This window comes from Carassius auratus, chromosome 50, assembly GCF_003368295.1.
Source record: "Carassius auratus strain Wakin chromosome 50, ASM336829v1, whole genome shotgun sequence".
Classification (NCBI taxonomy): Eukaryota; Metazoa; Chordata; class Actinopteri; order Cypriniformes; family Cyprinidae; genus Carassius; species Carassius auratus.
This window is the reverse complement of record NC_039292.1, coordinates 15,214,991-15,239,657: the sequence shown is the minus strand read 5'-3', so window position 1 is coordinate 15,239,657 and position 24,667 is coordinate 15,214,991. Positions and strand designations below refer to the sequence as shown.

General features: G+C 37.3%; 1 long non-coding RNA gene across 1 annotated transcript; it reads left to right on the top strand.

The window, feature by feature from the left end:
* The first annotated feature begins 6,382 nt into the window (after positions 1-6,382).
* LOC113067141 (uncharacterized) lies at positions 6,383-8,090 on the top strand. Its single transcript, XR_003279281.1, has 2 exons — positions 6,383-6,515; positions 7,558-8,090. It is a non-coding gene; the product is annotated as an uncharacterized LOC113067141 (long non-coding RNA).
* The last annotated feature ends 16,577 nt before the right edge of the window (positions 8,091-24,667 follow it).

The window sequence follows — 24,667 nt, the reverse complement described above, 5'->3', positions numbered from 1 at the left end:
CACCATAGACTGTATAACTCACCCAACCTGCGGCTCTTGCAAACTGATGGAAAGTATCGCGATGTGTGCTGAATGAGACTTCTTGAACGTGATTTCAAAGCGATAAACATCTCATGTCAGTGACGCTAGAGGCGCTTGACCACGCTTCAGTTTTTGACGCTTTGGGGTTGACGCACAGCGCGTGATACGCGTAGTGGGAGGGGCGGCGCTGTTTATTAATTATGTATTATTATTATTTAGGTCTTTCTGTGTTGATTTGCTGTTTATTAATATTTTTAAAACTATAACGCTAAATCAACATTTTATCAACATTTATTTAGATGTTATCATGTATTCATTCATTTCTTTATTTTAATTATATTATTTCGGTCTTATTACAGGTGAAATATTACAGTAAGCCAGAAAACGGGCCGAGCGGGGCTCATTCTAAACCCATTAACGGACATTCATATCACAGAATCTGACAGCGATCAGAGGCTCATCAGCGACATCATTTTTAAGAAGCCTTTACAATAGCCTTAATAAAAACTTTTAACTTTAGAGTCTAAAGTAAAAAAATAAAAAATAAATTAAAAAAACAAAATAAATCTGTAGGCCTATCGCTAATAAATAATTTATTTATTTTTAGATATTTTTTGTTCTTTTTATTTAAACTAAATTGTTTCTTAATGTGAAAATGTGTTACAGTTATGTGTCAAGGAGTTGATATTGAATTCTGTAATAAAAAAAAATTAAATCTAGGCCTATGAAAAAAATAAAAATCAATGAAAAAGTAAAAAAAGAACCATTGCGCATTTTACAGCTAAAAAAGTTTTAATGTGTTTTTGTCACCAGCAATACAGTATGTTGCTCAGTTTTGTACAGTAAGTTAAGCTCCGATTTTTTTTTTCAAGTTTCAGTGAGTTTCTTCTGTTGTCCTGTGAAAAATTAAATAATAATAATAATTAATCAGAAAATATTGTGCTGATGCACGAAAGATGCCTCCAGTTGAAATGCATTAGTTTAAAAAAAACGTGCTGCAATCATGAAAATAAGGAAATAAACGTGTGCCTGCCACGAATAAATAGATTAAATTACGTGACAAAATCACGAACTGCCGTGAGACTGGGTTTCCGTGTGTGGACCACGGAAGAAGAGTGTCATTGACTTGCGTTAGAGTTATCCGTGATCTCAGCACAGACTCACTCCGTGCTCGTATCACAGATTTTAGTTAGGCTAACAGAATCAAAATGAATCTGTATGAAGGCAGGACAATGCAATAGTTACAATAACAGTCAGGTTGGTCATGGTATTTGGTGTTGAAAAAAATAAATACTTCAAATGTTGCGTTTCCAGATGAGATAGCACGTCCATTGAGTGAGGTCTGTACTCCATCACTGAAACGATCCGTGTACGGACCACGGAAGATGAGTGTCATTGACTTGCGTTAGAGTTATCCGTGATCTAAGCACAGACTCACTCCGTGCTCCTATCACAGATTTTAGTTCTGACTATAGCCAAAATGTGTGTAAAACGCCATCAAACTGGATTTTATGATGACAGGACGAGAAAAAATGCCAAGTTAATTACATGCCATTGCAACTAGTGTCGACGAAAAGCTTGTAAGTTCCTAAACAAGTGAGTGAGGTCAGGTTGTGGAGGTCCGTGCCATCACGGGACTTTTGTAACTGAAACAAACGTAATTTTTATGATGACAGGACAATGCAATAACTACAACAGCTGTCTGGTTAACGTCATTATGGCATTTGATATTAGAAAAGAAACAAATACTTCAAATGTTGCGTTTCCAAATGAGAAAGCACGTCCGTTCAGCGAGTTCTGTACTCCGTCATTGAAACGGGTATCCGTGTGTGGATCACGGGAGGTCAGTGTCATTGACTTGCGTTGGAGAAATATCCGTGGCCGGGTCACGGAATTTGGGGCAATTCCGTGATGGCTTCACGGATTTTGAGTTAAGGACCCGTGGACATTTCACGGAATTCTGTGAGACCAGGTTGGATGAGGATCAGGTGGTGATGGTTCAGTACTCAGGTGAGGGTGTGCGCTGTGATTGTGTGGAGGTGGAACCTGGCATGTTTGTAACAGTATTTATTTACTTTTTTTTTTAGAATAAAATCTTTTCCAAAGGTGAGATCTTCGAGGAGCTGCCTGACGTCTTCATTGTGAAGACATTGCAAATATTGAAAATGCTGTACTAGGTAAGAAAACCGTACTAGTGTACTACTACAACTACTAGACAGTTGAGACTAATGCTATGAGACTAATGCACATAGACATTAGTAGACTAATGCTATGAGATGTTAGTGCACATGTCACTCTTTTTTATTATTATTGCAGAACTTATAATTACATAAAAGATCAGGGAAAGATTATGTGGACAAAAAAAAAAAAAAAAAATCATGGGTTTGCATAATGGAACTAGATTATATAGAAGCACAATGACAAGGTTAAATATTATGAGTAATTCATCATAATGGATCCAAAAAAAAAAAATGCCTTTGCAATATAAGCCTGAGGGATGAAACTATATATATATAATAGCGGATGATGTCTGGACTGTATTCATACTTAATGCATTCAGACTAAAGAGTATGCACACTTTTAGCGCTTGCTAAGTAAACACTTTTTACGTACCTACTCAGTGGGTTTGTAGTTTCAAACGCAGCCTCTGTGATACACGACTGACACATTTTGAAAAAACAAATCATTATTTAATTATATTTTAGCATAAGCACACATTGATAGACAGGTAGTGAACATAATCTAGCTAAAATGTATAATTAACGGAGCCTCATTACTGGTTTGGCCTGTCAGGTCTTGATGTATTTCTCCACAGATTCACTGAAGGAAGGTAAATCATGACCTGCACATACTTCTTCTGACTTTCTGAAATTCAACAGATCATACTCTGTTATAAACTCTCATGTCAAGACATTTTCAGTGACTTCTTCCTCATTATGTGAAAACTTTCTTAAGCTCTTTTTAGACAAAGAAGCCCAGTTATCTACTCTCCCTTATGAAACAAAAATATGGGAATATGCTGAAAATGTAATGCAGTATGTCACATAATACATTTCTACATATGGGAAACTAGCGCTTACATTTTTCAATATGCTGCAATATATGCATTGGCCATGTTTGACTATATATTGATACAAATAAAAATATTTAGAAATGAGGACAAAAATATTATTACAGATAATATTTATTTATATGATCTCAGTCCCGTATCAGTAGAACAGACCAAAAATAAAGATTTCAAATCTGAGGAATATTCGGTTCTGCTCATGTGAGTCGAGCCTCTGATAAGGTCTTCGACAGACGTTGTTTTTCTACCCCAGGGTAAATATGGCTTTCAGTCACCTCATCTCCCAGCAAAAGTTTTGTGAAGTTTTTATTATCTTGAATTTATGATGAATTTGTTTTGTTCTGACGTGATTATTTAAAGAGAATTGGCGAAACATCTGCAAACACAACTTCCCACACACCTGCTGTGTGTCTCTCTATTTGCCAGGTATATAACTCTTTGAAATTATTTGGTGCTGTTTTTCTATTTCTGTGCTGATCATTTGTGTAACAAATTTAAATGTATTATTTTTTAATTGATGTATTCTCTTTATTGATTGATTGAAATTATTCTTCATGATTGATTTTTTTTTTATTGTTCTAAGCAAAATAGACATTAATTCTTGATTTATTTTAGGCTCTGCTGAAATCACTATAACCAGTAGATCATGTGGAGGCTGATGTTTCCTCAAATCTGTGTCAGGAGAGAACAGACTACAGATCTTTTGAATTCTGTCTATCACTGATTCAGCAAGTTGTATTGAAGTGACTTAACAAACTACACTTTTTGTTCTGAGCGACATAATTGATATTTGTGATAACTTCTTAATTAGAAATAGTCAAACTTGAAAACTGCAGTCAGATTAAACAGAGCTAGATTAAAATTGAAACTTAATCCTGATAAATTTTAAGCGCACTTTGCAGGAACACAAGTAAAAGATCTGCACACATTATTTTTTCACCCTCGCCATTGGATTTCTTCGTCGGGGTGTTCCTTACATACTGAATATTTCATTACGTATAATATATTGTCACAATTTTTTTTAATATATGAAAGGCAGCAGTTCCTTATGTATTATTCAATATATTGTAATATAGTAACACAATATATTATTTTCAATATACCATTAAACATTTAATATATTGATCATTCATGTATATATGGAAATTTTCTTTGCATATGGGAATATATTAATTCATAAATATGTGGAAATATATTTTGTTTCATAAGGGCTGTGCTGGAGCTCATTCAATGAAGTGAATTTGAGTTTCCTACAGTTTCATGTTAGATATTCCTCTCTTATGTTTTCTTTTGTTTACACTCAGTTTTAAAGTGAAATTGAGTGACTGCAGCTCAGATCAAGTGAAAAGTATATTGAATGAGCTGATATACAAACTACAAAATCACTAAATACACTTTAATGAAATTACCAAAAGCAAATATGAGTTTAAAAAAACACTTTTGCTGAAGCAACAATCACATTTTACCTTGCTTCTGTGTCTAATGCCATTATCCAATGTGGTTTAATCAGCCGTAACAGGGTCTAATATAATTTCATGCTGGTCTGTTGAGGTTTGATGGGTTCTGAAGTGGTCTAATGTTCAGAGTTGAGTTATGTTGAGTTTTTGAAGACCTTCCTGACTTTTTGCTGTCTGTGTGACAAGAAAACCTTTAAACTTAAAGAAGTTACACATTCAATCGGGGCTTCGTCAAGTCAACGTCAAAGTATATCACAATAAACTCCACCATCTGTTTGTATTGTGTTATTAGTGTTTGTTATCTTTTCAGCATTGCGTTTATTTATGTTTATATGAGTAGCTGCAGTATCTCTCAGCTGTATCAGTGCAGTCACTGTGACTCTGACTGACGGAGGTTTTTGTACGACTCTTTATCACTGTGTGAACACCCAGCTATTACTGATATAGTGTTCACTGTGACAGTAATAATGTCCTATATCTTCAGTCTGGACTCCACTGATGGTCAGAGTGAAATCACTGTAAGATCCACTGCCACTGAATCTAGATGAAGTTCCAGTGAAACGGGTTGATGCAAGATATATGAGGAGTTTAGGAGCTTCTCCAGGTTTCTGTAAATACCAGACCATACATGACCCATAATAACTATCACTGTAGACATTACTGCTGGTTTTACAGTTTATTCTGACTTCTTGTCCTGGTTGAGCTGCTGTTATTGATGGACTCTGAGTTACAGTGATCTGTCCTCTACTCTCTGAAAAAAAGAAAGAATAAAAAATATATACATATATATATATATATATATATATGTGTGTGTGTGTGTGTGTGTGTGTGTGTGTGTGTGTGTGTGTGTGTGTGTGTGTGTGTTATGAAATTGTTTATGATTAATACTTTACACATTAAAGAATTAAAGAATAAATAACAAAATGAAATAATACACATTTTACTTCACAAACCTTGAGCAAACAGTGTGAGAGTCCAGATGAGGATGATGATGTTGGTCATTGTTGTTGTTGTGTCTTGTGTGATGATGAAGATTGTGTTCTGTTCTGCTCTCAGTCATGAAGTGTTAAACTCACAGCACTATAAACTCTCTCAGAGCACTGAAGCATGTGCTGATGATGCAAAGAAGTGGGCAGGATTCACAACAGGTCGAGCTGCTACAACTAATACTATATTTTTCTTTCACAATAATATATTTGAATCATTTACTCATAATTCCATTGATTAATGTAAATGTAATATAAAATATTAATTTTGTTCATGTGTAGTTGCACTGGCTGATGTGACACTATTCTTAGTCTTTATATTGTCATGCAACATTTTCAGTTTCTAGTGTCACTGTAATAACATATTCATCTGTTCTAGTCATTCATGATTCATTTATTTATTAAGTGAAAGTATCTGATAATAGATATGTTATCAAGAATAAGTCAATAGTATTCCGTTGTATTTAGATCAAAAGAGTAAAAGTCCATTATGGTCTTTTTAATGTTGAAGTGTTGTGTCTTTTTTTTTCTACTCGTATAAATATCAGGACTCATAATTGTGTAAAATTAGACTTTTTTTATTTCTTTCTGTGAATCATAATTATTGAGCTTCATATGAATTTCAAAAGCATCATTATTAGAAACTCCATAGCATCATTCATGAAAGAAAAGTTCAAAGGCCATCAACTTAATTTCCGTAAAAAGTGTTATTGGCACACAAGGAAAGAATGAATGAGAAATATTGGACATAAAGTCAAACTGAATCAGGACTACAGGGAATGAGAATAAACCCTTCAACTGATAATGAAAAGAAAGACATTGTCAGCAGCTGAGGTGTTTGTGCTCTCAGTGTGTTGAAGTGTTGTTTCTCTCTCTCTGCTGGAGTTTGTGTTCACTCGAGTGGAATAGAGGTTTTTGTACGAGTGTTTCATTCGATTGTATCACTGTGGTACACATTCGGTGGAGGAACTAAACTTGTGCTCGGTAAGTCAGTCTCTTTTAAATCTCCGGTAAAAACATACAAATTAAATTTTATAAAATGTTTTTAAAATTAAAACAACAAAATCTGTATTTGCTGGTAATAATAATAATAATAATAATAATAAAATAGTTTGACACTAAATATTTTATTTAAAATATTCTCACGTGACACTCAGAAGAACTGAATTACTCACTTTTGTCTCATCGTGACTTTTATCAGTTTATCAAGTTTTTCTTTCATTTAATTTCTATAATGCGTCCACATATACATCATCTTTTATTGTAGATATCATCTACAAAATAGATCTGGCATTAAAATATAAATGTAGCTTCATTCTATAGATCAGTCAATGATTCTGAATCTCTTTTGTTTATAATTTATTGCATATTTATTCCTTTATTTATTGTCACACAATCTCTATTTGAAAACGAGTTACACTTTGAGTTAAATATCTCATATAACAAAAAAACGTAAAGAATATTTAGAGTTATATAAAAAAGTCCTGGAATTAAAGCTGATAATCTTATTATGTTTCGTTATATTTGTAAGGCTTTATGGGAATGTATGTAGCAATAGTTTGTATAGCAGCTCATTTAATATGTTGATTTGGTTGTTTTCTAATCAGCAATATACTTTTCACTTGATCTGAGCTGCAGTCATAAAATGTAAGCTTGAAATCAAGTGAAAATTTTAGACATATATTACAAACGAAAATGTAAGAGATGAAAATCTAACAATTTAAAAATTATGTCACGATGCAAAAACTACAGAAATGAAAGCAGTCAGTATCTTTGTAAGTTTGTTTAATTTCTGAGGTTTGATTTAGATGTATGTAGTGATTGTGTAGTTTGTATATTGTGTATATATCAGCTGTAGTGATGTTGAATAAGATGAATGATGGGATTGTTGTGATTTTTACTGCATCTCACACGTCTGCTGCTGAAAGTGATGTTGAAATGATGTGAATGCTGCAGGGCAGAAGAGTGCTGGAGCTGCAGTGTGTTTTCTCTGTGTTTGTGAATGTGTTGTGTTTGTCTCCTGCAGCTGGTCCCACAGTGAAGCCCTCAGTGTCTCTGCTGCCGCCCTCTTCTCTGCAGATCTCTGGAGACTCAGCCGCACTGCTCTGTCTGCTCAGCTCTTACTCTCCACAGGGGGCGCTGGTGAGCTGGACACTGGACGGCTCAGAGGTCACCGAGGGGGTTGTGACCAGCGCAGAGAGCGAGCAGGACGGACGCTACAGCCGCAGTAGTGTCCTGACCCTCAGCAAAGCACGCTGGGAAGAGGGAGAGCAGTACGTCTGCAGAGTAACACATGATGGAGCTCCTCATGAGGCCTCGTTCCACAAGAGTCGCTGTTAGTCGCTCGCAGTGCTGATGTTTCTCCAGTGAGCGCTGCTCTCTCCTGAAGATGAGTGTATCTGAGTGTCCTGTGTCAGGCAGGATTCACATGAGTCTAGTGCTGCAGCTGTAGTCATTTACAACTCAATACTGAAAGAGAGCTCTAGTGTCAAAGTACTGGCTGATCTTTCAATCTGCTGTGTTTGCTGCAACATTCAATAAAGCTTCTCAACAAACCCCATTTGTGTCTAACAACATCATTCAACTAACAGATGAAGATGCATGTAGTGTTTGTCCAGGTGTTTTTCAGAAGCTCGATCAGTAGCAGTAAATCTAGTCAAATAAAGCTCTTGGTGTTTGAACATGGTCTCTGGAGACAGAGCTGCTCTATTCTGAGAGGATCACAATCACTCCACACTCACAATGCAAATTAGATTTTCAGTCCACACTCCCAGTGTCTCTGTTTGATTGGTTACATGATCTGAACTGAAACAGACCAGTTTCACTTCTGCTGTAGTCAAGCAGCACACAGACAAACTCACCATTACAGGAGATAGTGAAAAAATATATGAAAATGTCATAAAAATCCATAATCAAACATCAAGAATAAGGGATTCTGACACTAATTGTGTAAGATTGTAAATCTTTCTGTAGGTCAAATGGAAAGCATCACGTCCAGAAGTGACTGAATGTAGTCTGCTCAGTTTGATTGACAGGATTCATATATTACAATTAAAACATGATGATTATATTAAAACACTGACTCATTCTCTCCAGAAATACAAGATTAATTTTGATTGTGATGATATTGTGTTATAAGTGTTTATTCTCTGATCAGTCCCCCATAACAAATGTTTTCTGTCCCAGATCCGGGCCAAACAATCACTTTTCACTTTATTTTAATAAAGAACAAATCAATCTATAAAGAGTGAGTGTATAAAGTATACAGTCTATAAGAGAAACATAACAGATAGACACATGTAACTTAATCATAATAATTTATTACAGATGTGCTAAAGAGCATTACCACAGAAACTTTAATCCCAATGAAGATGCATTTCAGTTGCAGTCCTCTCTGGAAGAATATAATAGTACCAAAACCACACCAAGCATCACATGGATACAGAGGATGTAAATAAAAATGAGCTACTTTCATGATCATTTTATTTAATGCTTGTGCATGACAGCAAACTAATAAAGATGATGTGTGCCCACTCTCTATTATTGATCAGTGTGTGTCCCATAGTAAACCAAATAAATATTACATGATGATGGTTAAATGATCTCTCTCTCTCTCTCTCTCTCTCTCTCTCTCTCTCTCTCTCTCTCTCTCTCTCTCTCTCTCTCGCTTTGCATGATGGGAGTCTGGGTTAGGGGAGCAACGAACGGGTGAGAGGAGTAGGCTATTGGCTTTTTTCTACTATTTTGCTTAGTTTTTTTTTTCTTCCTTTTCCTTTCTCTCCTTTATGTTTCATTTTGTTTAGTGTATATATTGGTTAATTTAATTTTGATTATTATACATTGCGGTTGTGTTAGTTTAGTCTTCGTGGCGGAGGCCTGAGATGCAGGCTCACCCGAGTGGAGGTGTCGCCTCCCTCTCGCTCCGTCATGGAGTCAGGTGTGTACCTGACGCTGATTCAGATGTGGAAGACGTCCTTGTTGCGGTCGGTGAGCAAATTGGATATGAAAATATAATTTCACCTTCGAGGATGAACAAAGCGGTGATGATTTTCCTTAAAGACGAAAGTATGGTGAGTAAACTAATTGAAATTGGCGTTTGGATAAATGGAGCGTTTTTTGTTGTTTCACCGCTTGTGTCGCAATCCATGAAAGTTACTAAATAGTGACATTGAAAAAGAATTGTTGAGGTTTGGAAAAATGGCCAGCGGAATGAAAATGATTCCTCTGAGGTGTAATAATGAAGCACTGAAGCACGTGTTGTCTTTTAGGAGTCATGTGTTTATGTTTCTTGATCAACCGCCGCTTGATATTTCTTTACGAATTCAACATGAGGGTAAATCATATATGATTTACGCGAGCACCGGGAACTTGAGGTGTTACGTTTGCGGTGATGTTGGGCATAAGAAGATCGCTTGCCCACATAATAACAAGCACATGGAAAACAATGTAAATGAGATTGAAGTCATTCCTAGTGTATAGACTGGAGATAATATAGAGATTAGTGAAGAACCAAACAAAACAATAATTGATGGGGAAAACAAAGGTGAAAATGCAGGTGAAGGGATGAGTAAGCAGAAGAAGAGAAATTGACCTGGAAGTGTAGTTGGTAGTGGTACTGAAAAGAGAGAAAATGTGTGTGTAGGAGCTGGTGATAATGGAGATGAAGAGGGCCTTCGTGCTAAGTTACCAAAGGTTGTGACAGACGATGCACAAGATACTGGACAGAATGTTTTGTCCCAGTTAATAACTGATGCTACGGATGAGCAAGATTACAATGAAGAGGATGATGATCATTTTTCAGAAGCATCAGATATTCTTTCTCAAATTGGTGAAGATCAGTTATATACAGACAATGAGGTTAATGATTTCTTAGATGCGACATTTGGAAAATTTATTGAGATAAGTGAATTTTTTTTTGCAATCAGCTGTGAAAATTCAACAGAAGCAAGTTATGATGAATTAAGAAGAAGAAAAAGATTTAGATTGGAAATTTTTTTTATATGAAATTGAGAAAAAAATGGCCCTTGGAAAAGGTTTAATAACTCCTTAATGATGAAGTCAGTAGGGATGTTTACTCTGTTTTTTTCTTTGCTAACCCTTCTTTTTTTCTTTCTTGATCTTTCCTTTTTATTGATGGGGAGTATTAAGATGGGAACAATTAACATTAATGGAGGAAGGGATGGAAAAAGAAGTACACTGGTTGTGTACCGGGAATTGAGGACTTCCAGCTGATTTTTATAAAAAAGTTTTGGGACTTATTAAAAGATGATTTGCTTGAGGTTTTTAAATCAGCTTACAGGAAAAAAAAGAATTGCCAACAAGCTGTAGAAGTGTAACATCTACATCCAATATTCATTCATCCAACCGCCAGAGGGAGCCTTCTCCCGAATACAGAACACGGTCACTTCTTCTCTCATCACTTCCTGTCTACATCTGTTATAAGCCATGTTGTTTGTGCATAATGTTGCAAAGTATTGCCAGTTCATCCTGTCTCTACCAAGCATTTTTCATAGTCACGGATCGTTTGCTTGTGAATGTCTTTTGCCTGCCTTTGACCATGTCTTTTGGATTGCTCATTTGGATTCGTTTGCTATCTGGATTGATTCTACTGTTTACATGTTCACATGGATTCCAACCCACAACCGAGTCAGTCATCGTTACAGAATACTTTGCCTGACCAGAATCCAGCAGAGTTATCTCAACTACAGGCCGCGTTCAGTTATCAGAGAGAGATGATACATGAGTTCCAGGGCCAACTCTCATCTCTGCAAGCTGCAAACGAACACCTAACAAGATACATTCAATCCCTCCCACCGACCAGGCCTGATCCGGTAAGATTTTCTTTACCAGATAAGTTTGATGGTTCACCTGAAAAATGCAGGGGATTTTGCGTCAGTGCAAAATCTATTTTGGTAGCCAGCCTGAGGCATTTCTGAGAGACGCAACTAAGTGTTCATTCATGATGTCATTTTTAACGGGAAGGGCTCTCGAGTGGGCATCAGCGGTTTGGGACCAGAATGATAGTATACGAACCTCATTTGATTACTTCTAAAAACAAATACGTGAAGTATTTGAATACCCAGCAAGTGGGAAAGACATTTCAATGCAGCTACTTAAGTTACGTCAAGGGAATCGCTCTGCTGCTGATTATGCAGTTGAATTTCGCACCCTAGCGGCAGAGAGTGGTTGGAATGAGGTAGCACTGAAACCAGTGTTTAAGCAGGGCCTCAATCAAACACTACAGGCTGAACTGGCCTGCAAGGATGTTGGCTCAGATCTCCACCAACTGATTTCAATGGCTATAAAAATTTATAATCTGCTACGCAATAATCCTCCGAGTTCGCTTTCTACTTCAATATCCACCCCAGCCACTAATTATCAGGAACCCACTGAGCCCACGCCGATTGGTTTCACTAAAGTCTCTGTGGAAGAAAAGGAACGACGCAGAGTTAATCGTCTGTGTTTCTACTGTGGTCAACCAGGTCATCCGTGTCGTTCATGCCCTAACAAGCCCTCCCAGATCAAAGTGAGTACGTCCTTAACTAATATGCTGACCAGTTGTTTTACTCTTCTCCTCACACTCAACTATGCTAATTCTGCTCATTGTGTTCCAGCACTAATTGACTCTGGTTCTGCTTTAAATTTGATTCATCATGAATTGGTCCATGAACTCAACATACCTGTTATCCAGTGCATACCACCTATTAATATCACTGCCATAAATAGCCAACCTATTGGTGGAGGAATTACCCATCAAACTGTGCCCATTACTGTCAAGATTGGCCTGTTCCACTCAGAAACCATTTCTTTGTATGTCACATCTACACTACAACATCCAGTAGTCTTGGGTAATCCATGGCTGACTATCCATGATCCACAAATTTCCTGGAGCTGCAAGGAACTTACTAAATTGTCGCCCTACTGTATCAGCCATTGTCTTCAAATCCAGTTACAATTTCCCTGTTTAACCACCAGCATTGAAAGCCCTGCATCTAACGAATCAGTTTTTATTCCCCCAGAGTATTCTGACTACAACGAGGTCTTCAGCAAAACCAAGGCCACCCAGTTACCTCCTCACCGCCCCTGGGAGTGCGCAATCGAACTGTTACCGAACACTACACCCCCCGAGAGCAAGGTATATCCATTAACCATTCCTGAAATGCAGGCCATGGAAAAATACATTGAGGAGGCTCTAGCATCTGGTTTCATCCGTCCTTCCACGTCACCAGCAGCATCGGGTTTCTTCTTTGTTGAAAAAAAGGATGGAGGTCTACGTCCCTGCATAGATTACAGTGGTTTCAAAACAGTGACTATCAAAAACAGGTATCCACTTCCATTAGTTCCACCTGCATTAGAACAGTTACGTGAAGCCACTATTTTCACTAAATTGGATCTGCGCAGTGCCTATAATTTAATCAGAATCAGAGAAGGTGATGAGTGGAAGACCGCCTTTATCACCACTAGGGGGGCACTATGAACACTCCATTATGCCGTATGGCCTGGCCAATGCCCCGTCTGTGTTTCAATCATTCATTAATGAGATTTTCCGTGACCTTCTGAAACACTATGTTATTGCTTACATTGATGGTATTCTGATCTATTCAAAAACACGTGAGCAACACATCAATCATGTAAGAAATGTTCTGTCCCGACTACTGGCTAACAATCTATATGTCAAGGCAGAGAAGTGTGAGTTTCACGTCTCTAGTACCACCTTTCTTGGTTACAAGATAAGTCACAAAGGAGTAGAGATGGACACTGGAAAGGTTGAGGCAGTCACAGAGTGGCCACGTCCTACCACGCTTAAGGAGCTACAGAGATTCTTGGGATTTGCTAACTTTTATAGGAGGTTTATCCGCAACCACAGTTCCATTGCAGCCCCTCTAACCTCTTTACTTAAGGGCAAACCAAAGAAATTATCTTGGACGCAGTCTGCCCAAACAGCCTTTGAGACTCTGAAAACCAGTTTTACTACAGCCCCAATTTTGAAACATCCGGATCCTGACATGCCATTCATTGTAGAAGTAGATGCCTCTGACTTCGGCATTGGAGCAGTTCTGTCGCAGAGACATGGGAACCCTGGAAAAGTATTTCCCTGTGCTTTTTTTTATTTCCAGAAAGCTAACAACCACAGAAAAGAACTATGATGTGGGTAATAAGGAACTGTTGTCAATTAAAGCAGCACTGGCAGAGTGGAGACACTGGTTGGAGGGAGCTCGCCATCCTTTCCAGGTTATTACGGACCACAAGAATTTGGAGTACATTAAATGTGCTAAACGTCTCAACCCTAGACAAGCCCGTTGGTCATTATTTTTCACTAGGTTTCAGTTCACAGTCACTTACTATCCAGGAAGCAAGAACGGCAAGGCTGATGCTCTTTCACAATGATTTGATTCAAATGAAACTTATTGTTGCCAAGGTCCTATTCAGTGATTGTGGCACCCCTTACCTGGGATATAATAGAGGAACTACAACCTGAAAGTCAAACAGAAACCACGCCACCAGATTGTCCCCCTGACCGTCATTATGTCCCTGAGTCTCTACGCCAACGAATTATTCAATGGGTGCATACATCTTTAAGCTCCGGGCATCCTGGTATACAACGGACAGTAGAAATGGTGCATGACTCCTTTTGGTGGTCTAAACTATTTAATAATGTTTCTATGTATATCAAGTCTTACAGTGTGTGTGCTCAGTCCAAGACACCACGAGAACTACCAGCTGGTCTTCTTGAACCCCTACCAATTCCTCAACGCCCCTGGACAAACCTGGCTGTGGACTTACAGATCTGCCCAGCTCCAATGGCTACACCACAATCCTGGTAATTATTGATCGTTTCTCTAAGTCTTGCCATCGTATCCCACTAAGGGGCCTACGCACAGCTATGGAAATGGCACAAGCATTGTTTCACCATGTTTTCCGTGTTTATGGAATACCAGAGGATATAGTTTCTGATAGAGGTTCGCAATTTACATCTCGTGTGTGGCAAGCTTTCTGCAAGCAACTGGACATTAATGTGAGCTTAACATCTGGCTATCACCCCCAGGCTAATGGACAGGTTGAAAGATTAAATCAGGAATTGGGACGTTATCTCAGATCTTATTGTAGTCGGGAACAACAACGTTGGAGTGACTTTTTACCTTGGGCGGAATATGCACAGAATTCACTCACTCATTCATCTACAGGACTCACCCCCTTCAAGTGTGTTCTAGGTTATTTGCCTCCTATGTTCCCTTGGTCTGGGGAACCTTCTGAAGTGCCTGCGGTGGACGATTGGGTCAGAAGAAGTGAACGTGTGTGGGACAGTGCGCATGTGAGGCTGCAATGGGCGATCAGAGCTCAGAGGATCAAAGCAGACCGCAGGAGGCGTCCCCATCCCAACTATCAGCCGGGCCAAAAGGTCTGGTTGTCGACTCGGGATCTACGGTTGTGGCTTCCCAACAGAAAACTCAGCCCATGGTATGTAGGCCCATTTTGTATATTAAGACAGATTAATCCAGTAACTTACAGGCTTGAGCTTCCTGCTCATTACCGTATCTCTCCTTCTTTTTATGTATCTCTGTTGAAACCGGTCCACCTTGCTTCCGGCCCCACTACTGAGGAGAGAGAACCTCCTCCACCACTAGACACTGATGGAGCTCCAGCGTACTTGGTAAAGGAGATTCTGGATTCTAGGCGTCATGGGGGCCGGTTGCAATACCTGGTGGACTGGGAAGGCTATGGTCCAGAGGAGAGATCATGGGTGGCTGCCAAGGACATTCTAGACCCGTTGTTGACTCAGGAGTTCCACCAGGCAAACCCTAATCGTCCTGCACCCAGACCAAGGGGACGTCTTCGGAGAACACCTGGAGGTGTTCATAGAGGGAGGGATTCTGTAACATCTGCATCCAATATTCATTCATCCATCCGCCAGAGGGAGCCGTCTCCCGAATACTGAACACAGTCACTTCTTCTCTCATCACTTCCTGTCTAAACCTGTTATAAGCCATGTTGTTTGTGCATAATGTTGCGAAGTATTGCCAGTTCATCCTGTCTCTACCAAGCATTTTTCATAGTCACATATTGTTTGCTTATGTATGTCTTTTGCCTGCCTTTGACCTTGTCTTTTGGATTGCTGATTTGGATTTGTTTGCTATCTGGATTGATGCTACTGTTTACGACTCTTTGCCTGTTTACTGACCACGGTATCTGCTCACCATTTGCCTCTGTTTGTGCTGTTGTGTAAAGCTCTGCACATGGATTCCAACCCACAACCGAGTCAGTCATCGTTACAAGAAGAGCTGTTTTGTCTTTGTTACCAAAGAAAGGGGATCTTGGTCTTTTAAAGAACTGAAGACCAGTGTCAATTTTATGTACTGACTATAAAATCTTAGCGAAATGTCTTTCAAATAGATTGAAATTGTATTTAGAAGATATAGTAAATGAGTATCAAACTTATTGTATTCCGGACAGAAATATAATGGATAATATCTTACTTGTTCGTGATATAATAGTTATTGCAAAAAGACATGGTGAAAATATTGGAATATTTGCAGTTGATCAAGAAAAGGCTTTTGATCGAGTCAGTCACTTTTATTTGTTTAGATCCCTTAAAGCTTTGGGTTTTGGTAATCCTTTTATTTCATGGATTAAACTTTTATACTCTGATGTTTCTACAATGCTAAAGGTTGGAGGAGGGTTAAGTAAACCAGTGTCTATACGTAGAGGTATTAGACAAGGTTGTCCTTTGTCAGGAATGCTATATTCTTTAGCCATTGAACCTTTGCTCCGTCAGTTGGGAAATAATTTGGATGGCATTCTAATTGAAGGACAAAAAGCTAAACCTAAGTTTTCTGCCTATGCTGATGACGTTACTGTGTTTATTAAAATTAAGAGAGATGAGTCTGTTTTGGAAGAAGTTTTAAAGAAGTATGAAAATGCCTCTTTAGTAAAGGTAAACTGGGAAAAAAGTGAAGGTTTCATTTTAGGAAATTGGTGTAGGGAAGAACAACCAATTTTACCAGGAGGTGTGAAATTGTGTAAAGAAGGCCTAAAAATTCTGGGTATTGATTTGGGAACAGATAGATATATTCAAAAGAATTGGGAAGGAATACATGATAAGATGTGTGACCGTTTGTCACGGTGGACATGGCTCCTTCCTCAGTTATCATACAGGGGGAGAGTCCTGGTTGCTAACAATTTAGCTGCTTCAGCACTTTGGCATAAACTAAATGTCTTAAATCCACCTGATGAAGCAGTTAATTTACTACAAAAGAAAATGAATGACTTTTTTTGGTCGGGTCAGCACTGGGTAAAAGCTGCTATTTTATATTTACCAGTCAGTGAGGGTGGAAAAGGCCTAATAGACATACAAAGTAGAATTAAGGCTTTTAGGCTGCAGGCTGCGCAGAAGTTGCTTTACTCTGGAAAAATATGTTGGGCTGATACAGCTTGTTCCCTGTTACGCAGTATGAATTGTTTTTTAAATATGATTTTAATTTGTTTTTAATTAGCTTGAAAGATATGAAATGGAAGGATTTTTCTCCATTTTATAAATCAATATTGAAAGTGTGGAATTCTGTGTTTCAAGTAAAGAGGAATTTAAACTGTGAAGATTGGTTAAAGAATGAACCACTCTTTAACAACCCCCTAATACAAGTAAATGTGTTGAAAATGAGAAGTTTGCAATCTTCTATGTTGAAAGCAGGATGCACAGTTTTGTCTAATCTGATGGATGGTAACAAGTGGAAAAGTCCCCAAGAATTGTGTAGTTTGACAGGTATTAAGTCTGTTAGATTTATGGATAAAATTATAAAGGATATTTTTTCAGTTCTTCCATCTGTTTACAGACAAAGTATAAAAGGAATCAGCTGTGATAAAAAAGAGGGGCAAATGAAAGAAAGTTTTCCTGAACTTCAGATCTCAATGATAGTGGATGAAAAACTTGAAAAAGGATCACTTCTTGTTTTTTGTATACCTGAACTGAGTGTGTTTGAAGTCGTTTCAAAGAAAGCCTTGTATTTATCATGTGTGAAAGTCTCTCATCAATTTGAACTGAAGAGTTGTAAAGAATCCAAATGGTTGGATATGTTTGGGCAAGATGCATCTCCTAGGAGATGTTGGAGAACTCTATATAAGTCACCCATCGAAAAACGCACTACAAATCTTCAATGGAGGACTATACACTGGGCTATTGCAACTAATAAATATTTGGCACATGTTGACCCCACTGTGGGGAGAGAATGTTCTTTTTTTGCTCATGAAGAATCTCTAAAGCATCTGTTTTTAGATTGTACTAGGCTAAATGGTGTGTTAAAGATCTTAAAGGGGTGCCTTAGAACACTTGGAGATGAGATGGATGAAAACATGTTTATATTTGGACCAAAGTATGTTGCCTCAGATAAAAAAAAGAATTTCTTTAATTATTTTTTTAATTGGTGAAGCCAATTGGCAATATGGATTACAAGGAGAAATAAGCTTAAGGATAGTGGAACGACTAAACCTGAACTTGTTTTAAAGGCTTTTGTATCAGCAAGAATGAAACCAGAGTTTGCTTTTTTTAAGTTAACGAAAAATTTGGTGGTGTTTAGTGAGTTTTGGGGACAGGCTGAAGTGTTGTGTGTAGTTGATCAAGATGAGAGTAAGGATTCTAAGATTTTTTGTACCAAGAGTAATAATATAACATTTAATAAAATTATAATTAAGTACAGCTTAATGCGCTTGACTGATTTGCTTAATTTTGAAATGATAATGTTTCATTCTGTTTTGACTTGCCTCTGTTTTGCCATTTCAAAGACTACATTTTAACAATACTTCACTTCATTAGAATGTATGTGATCATTTTACCATGATTATGCAATATTGTATGTTGTTTATCATGGGTCACATAATATGCTGCCAGATCTTAGCCTGATTTGGGCCACATATCACTGGACTGAGTTAAAAAGAACAGGATCTATGTGTAATATTAATTGCTGATAATATTATATTTTTTACTTTAATATTTTCATGAAAACCATACCTTGTACACATATACACAGTGTCCAGATGAGGATGATGATGTTGTTCATTGTTGTTGTTGTGTCTTGTGTGATGATGAAGATTGTGTTCTGTTCTGCTCTCAGTCATGAAGTGTTTAACTCACAGCACTATAAACTCTCTCATGCAAAGTGTCTCTATGTAAATGCTCTTCACACACAGAACAGACAGCTGTCAGTCTCAGACCTCAGATGAATTTCTTCATGCATGTTAGTGTTTTGATAAGTATGGCACTATTAGCAGTGTGTCTTGAATTATTTTACTGGGTTGATATTAAACTAAATAATATTAAAGAGTATCTGCTTTCTAAAACTATATAGATTCATACTTGTGAACCAGTTTGACACAAGACTGAAAACTAAGGTGATATTCGTATTTATCAATTATAATAAATAATTTTGTTTGCAATTCCATCTTGTGAATTTATTGAACTCTGTTTGTCAATCTGTCAGTATTCTATTTTGAAGATGTTCAGATTCTGAAGTGTTTAAAGGAGCCATCTGTAATGTTTGGCAAAAAAAATCAAGTCATACTCCACATTCCATGCCAGATGGGGGCAGTATGCCTCAATAAAGTGAATTGGTCTACTCAAGAGTAACAAACGAGAAACGGCATATTCTCTATACTCCACCCCTACTTTCACAACAACACTACAGCCATAGCCGAAGCCTAACTGTATGTTCACACCGCCGGCGTCTAGAGCGTCAAAAATCGTTCTTGCCGCTCTGCTCACGACGCTGCAGAAAGATTTGTGAGCGCTCAGACGCTCTCACGTAGATCGAATGCTTATTTTGTATATGAAGCGGCCGCAAAGCAAACAAGCTTGTTGATCTCGTGCAGACTAACCACAAGGAGTTATATAAGTTAACCTCATTAAATATTGTTGTGGACGAAATATTAGGATCCTTTACTTAAAATGAACAATCTCAGACACCTTGATCCACGTATCACTTTTAATTTATTTTTTATGTCCCTGTACGCAAACAGGGACACATCATAGATTAATACAAACGCTAAACAGCAATAATCAACCTGTCCTTTATTCTGCTTGGGAACTAACGTGCCAACTCTCAAGCATTCACCGTGAGACACACGCAATTGACTCTTTTCACACGCTTTCACGCCACACATAATTTTTTTCACGCACAGAAAAAACACGAAGCAAAGAGGACACGGAGACCAACAGACTAGACAGAGCAGGTTAGTTATGATATAATAAAATGGGTAACGTTAAGTTATAGCTAGCTAATTATCAAACGCAGCTACGGTTAGTCATCGCTAACATTAGCACGTTTATTGAACAGCCTTCAATACATTTCTATGTTATAACTTCCGGAAAACAAATACACAAACATATAAAACAAACTTCTAGCGAAATACTAACAGCATCTAACTTACCAATCTAAAAGAAATGTTGCAAGTTCGGAGTTGAACCTCATTTCTTTCAGGTCCATCAGTTGTCTCCAGCGATTAAAAGCAGTGCCGATGTTTACTCTGGTTCGGCTCCTTTTCTTATCGGATTTGATTTGTGATTCCGTTATGTTGACCGCATACCGCCTCCCATGGCCGAAACTGGTATTATGACACCTGTCGGGCCGGGGCTACTAATGCTAATGCTAATTAAGGTTGATATCTCTGCAGCACTATAACTTGACATTTTTTTTAATGACATCATCGCCCTTATTTCTTTTCATTCTTTTGATGCGTGTAGGTCATGTTATGGATATTTTTACCTCAATTTTTGCACATGGCACCTTTAATGGTTGTTTGGTGATTTTGTTTGTGCAAGATTTATTATTAATACTAATTTGATCAATATTTACAGAAGTCAAAATAAAAGCATAGATGGGTGAAATGCTATTTAAATATATGGATTAAAACGTACAATATGTGAAAACTATACCGGGTATAATTTTAAAGAGCCACACAGATGGGAAATCAAAAATTACCTGTATTACAGTGTATGATGTAGCTGTCCATCTGTGTAAACAATGTGCAAATATTTAAACCAAAAAGTACACAATTTATAAAGTTATTGGCTTCTAAAGTAAGGAGTCAACTCTGAATCGCTGAAACGAGTCGTTATAGATTTCAAATCTTTTGCCCATCTCTATGTACGTCAATAGGAACACTTTGCATAATAATCTCCGCCTACCGTCTTGAGAGAAACGGAACTCTGACCTGCCCCACCCCCGCACAGACGCTCCGGTTGGTGTGAGAGCATCATGTCGAGGAGACGGTGTGTTTTTAATTGTAAAGGCAAGTTTGTTTTATTTTCACTGCCAAAGAATGAAGATCAGAAGAACCAATGGCTAAAATTCATTTTCACCACAATACCAGAGCAGTACAACAAATCCCTTTTGTTGTGTTCACAACATTTCACTGATGACTGCTTTTCTAATCTTAGTGAGTACAGCGGGATTTTCAAAGCGTTTGGCCATAAAAGATGTTTCATTACCAACTTTATTTAGAACAACGAGCATCTCCGAATCACAACGCAAAGTATGATTATGAAGTTATGTGTCTGTTTTCTCCTGAGCGTCTTATCAGTATGTGTGCTGTCTGCAGCCTTTGTTTGTGCTGATCGTCATGTACAAACATGTCATTAAAATGAGGTGTAACTCAACGAAGTACTCAACGAAGAGAATTGAGAGAGATATCTATAGAAAGCTTGACATGTCTCCTTTAAAACTAAACAAGTGCTGCTAACAGATATTCTGTGATAAAGTAATCCATATGAAAACAACGCAATGTCTTTTTTTCATCCAATGTGACCACGCCACGTTTTTCGCTGAACACGCTATTCAGATTCAAAATGAAGCACGCGGCTTGAATACACCCACACAGAAGAAAAAGCAGCGAGACTGTTCAAGTTTTTTATTTTACTGTTTGCTTCGCGATGAGAGGAATAAAACATAATTCACCCCAAACAGATTCTAACGCATAGTTTACCATGGAGGTGTGTGCGGAACAACCAATTCAAACTGGTTATGTTAGTTGACCAATCAGAACACAGTATGCTACCGAAAGGTGGGGTTTAAGGAAACTGAATCTTTTGAAGATTCGCGCGAACTGTTTGGGGATCTCTGAGAATTGAGGTAATTTTAAAATGATATTTTGACAAAATTACAATGTTTTTTAACCTTGGATGGATTTAAACCTAATGTACAGGACTTATAAACAGTGATAGGAAGCTTAGAATTTTCATCTTACTCGCTCTTTAATTAAAAACAACTTAGTAAATTTGTCTGTTTAAATTTGAAAAGGTCACGCCTCATTTATTAAACACATCCTAAATTCCATGGATTTTTTTTCTGTCAAAAGTGAGAACAAATAGGAATTTAGTTGCGATGGAAATAATAATCAGTAATTCAGCATTGTTTATAAAAAACAAATAGACATTTACAATATGCATTAATATTATCATATGCTTTGTGAAGAGTATGTCATTTGAATTATCTGAATATACGTTTAAATTTCCTTACCGATTGTTATGAGTTTTTTTCACATTGTGATTACATTTAAAAATGCCTTTTTAAATCTTTTTTTTTTTTTTTTTTTTTTTTTGCATACAGATGGTTTTATAAATTGTTTGTAGAGCCATTTAGGAAATTCTGCGCACATCTTTATAAATGAGGCCACAAAACTCAAGCTAATCTAATTTAATCAGATGTCACTCAATGAACCATAAGAACACCTGCAGATGAAGGAAATTATGAAACAAGACTGTGAAGTTATGAACCTCACTAAAACATTTCCTGAGATCACTGTTGGTTCTCTGTTTGTTGACTTGTTGTGTAGTTTTACTGTATCATGAAGCTCCTGTGAGGACACTGAACATCTGCTGATGGAGCACACAATCACTCAGATATGAGTTTGACTGTTTGACTCTTTATTCTCTGAAATGAGTCAGTAGAGTTGGACTCATGGAGAGATGAGGTTTGTTCATATTCATCAGTTCACACTGAGACTCTCAGCAGTCAAACTGAGCTCTGAATGTTTGAATCAACTGTTGACTCTGTGATGAGACGCAGTGAATGATTTATTCTGATGTGTGTCCTTCAGTGTCTCTGTCACTCAGCTGCTACTGAACCTGTTCTCTGCACAAGATTCCAATTAGAACACTTTTTTTCAGCCTGGTGCCACAGTTGTTACAAATCTTTCATTGTTGTTCTAAGGAGCCACTGTGAAGTTTCTGAGAGTGTTGTCATAGGCAGTGGTGTCAAAAGTACTGGCATTCATTACTCAAGTAGAAGTATAGATACTAGGGTTTAAAAAGACTTTTGTAGAAGTTGAAGTATCAACTCAAGCTTTTTACTCAATTAAAAGTGTAAAAGTACTGGTTTAAAAAACTACTTAAAGTATAAAAGTAAAAGTAATGTAAGGGGAAAAAAATGCCATTAAGAACAAAAGCTTAGGCCGTGGCACAGGGGCCTATTGTGTACTACCCCACCTCCTCAAAAAACATTTTTCTAAAGGCCATAGGCCATAATGACTATAATGTTATATTAAAATGTTCATGTTGAAAAATTTGGGATGCACTAGGCTTCCTGTTTCAGCCGCATATATGAAAATACAAAAATGGAGTGCACATCCCAAACATCCAATTAGGACGCAGGTGCGAGACAACTAAATGATATAGACAAATAAAGAAGTGAAGTCTAAACACTGAAAACTACTGCTCCAGAGGAATTTAATCAAGCAACGTTTCGACCTTCAGGTCTTCCTCAGCCGCATATATGCCCATTTAAAATGAACGCACTTAAGTACAATGCAAATACATTAAAGGACTAGAGATATGATGACTAGTTGCCAATAAGTATTGTTATGGTGCAAAAAGTCAAACTTCAGAGGCATGTCATCAGTAACCTTTAATGGAATGTTTATGTACATCCATGATTAGCTGCAGGAATCTGCGAGGGCAATGGACAAGAACATTGGTGCAGGCTTAGTAACAATTACACTTGTATGGTTGTCTATTTACAGTAAACATTATAGTGCTGTCAAAATGAATGATTAATCCAAGTGATTAATCAAAAACTAAAACTGAAAAATAAATCATAATCCTGATACTTTCTTGATTGATAGCTTCTTGTATTTGGTACATACGTCTGCTATGTCCAGTGTTGGGGGGTAACGAGTTACAAAGTTGGTATAGCCTACTTATCACAACTTTGTCAATCGCATCGTCAATCGAAAACGCTAAATTATTCAAACGTCTCGCTACCAAACTACCTACAGTAGCTTAATTTGTGGAGGACGAAGAAATAGCACTCATTTGGTAAATGAGCCAGTGAGAAATAATAACTTTTAAGTAGGGTCCAGTGCCTTTTCAATACTTTTAAAACGGTACCGGCTCCTAAACGGTGCCTGAACCGATACTTTAAAAAAAAAGAACCACAAAAAAACTATGGATAACTTTAAAGAACATTACAAATATTTTAAATAAATCCATAGCTTGTTGTGCAAGTTGTGCTTCCCTTAATCTAAGGCTAATAAATGTATTTCACAATCTGGGTCATTATTTAATACAAAACCACACATAATGTTTCTACTGTATCTCTGTCACTCACTCTGATTTAGTTAAGATGAGTGCTGTCTGTCACTGTCTTTAATCAGTCCTGTGAATTACTGTATGGTCATTCTTTATTAAGTAGCAAAAATCTCGTTTTTAAAATACAGTACTGTGCAAAAGTCTTATGGAAAAATGAGTATTTTCTCCCCAAAAAGGGTTTTAAGCCAGTTATTTATATCTTTTGCTGTAGTGTGTCAGTTGGAAATATCAGTTTGCCATTAATTTTAATAATAATCTAGTGCGATTTTGAATGCACAAGCAGTCTGACAACGGCAAAATTAATGTTTGGAAATGTAAACTGATATTTTATACTGACACACTACAGCAAAATATATAAATAACTGTCCGAACACCATTCTTTTAAGTGAAAATACTAAAGTGTCTAAGACTTTTGCACAGTAGTGTATGTATAAAGTCCGTATGATTAAATTAAGTATATTTAAGTAAGTGTAATTAAAGTATGTGTTCGTTCATATGTGTTATGGGCTAGATTTTCGCTGGAGGAAACGGCTGTGGTGTGATGAGCGAAAACTTTACAGATGAG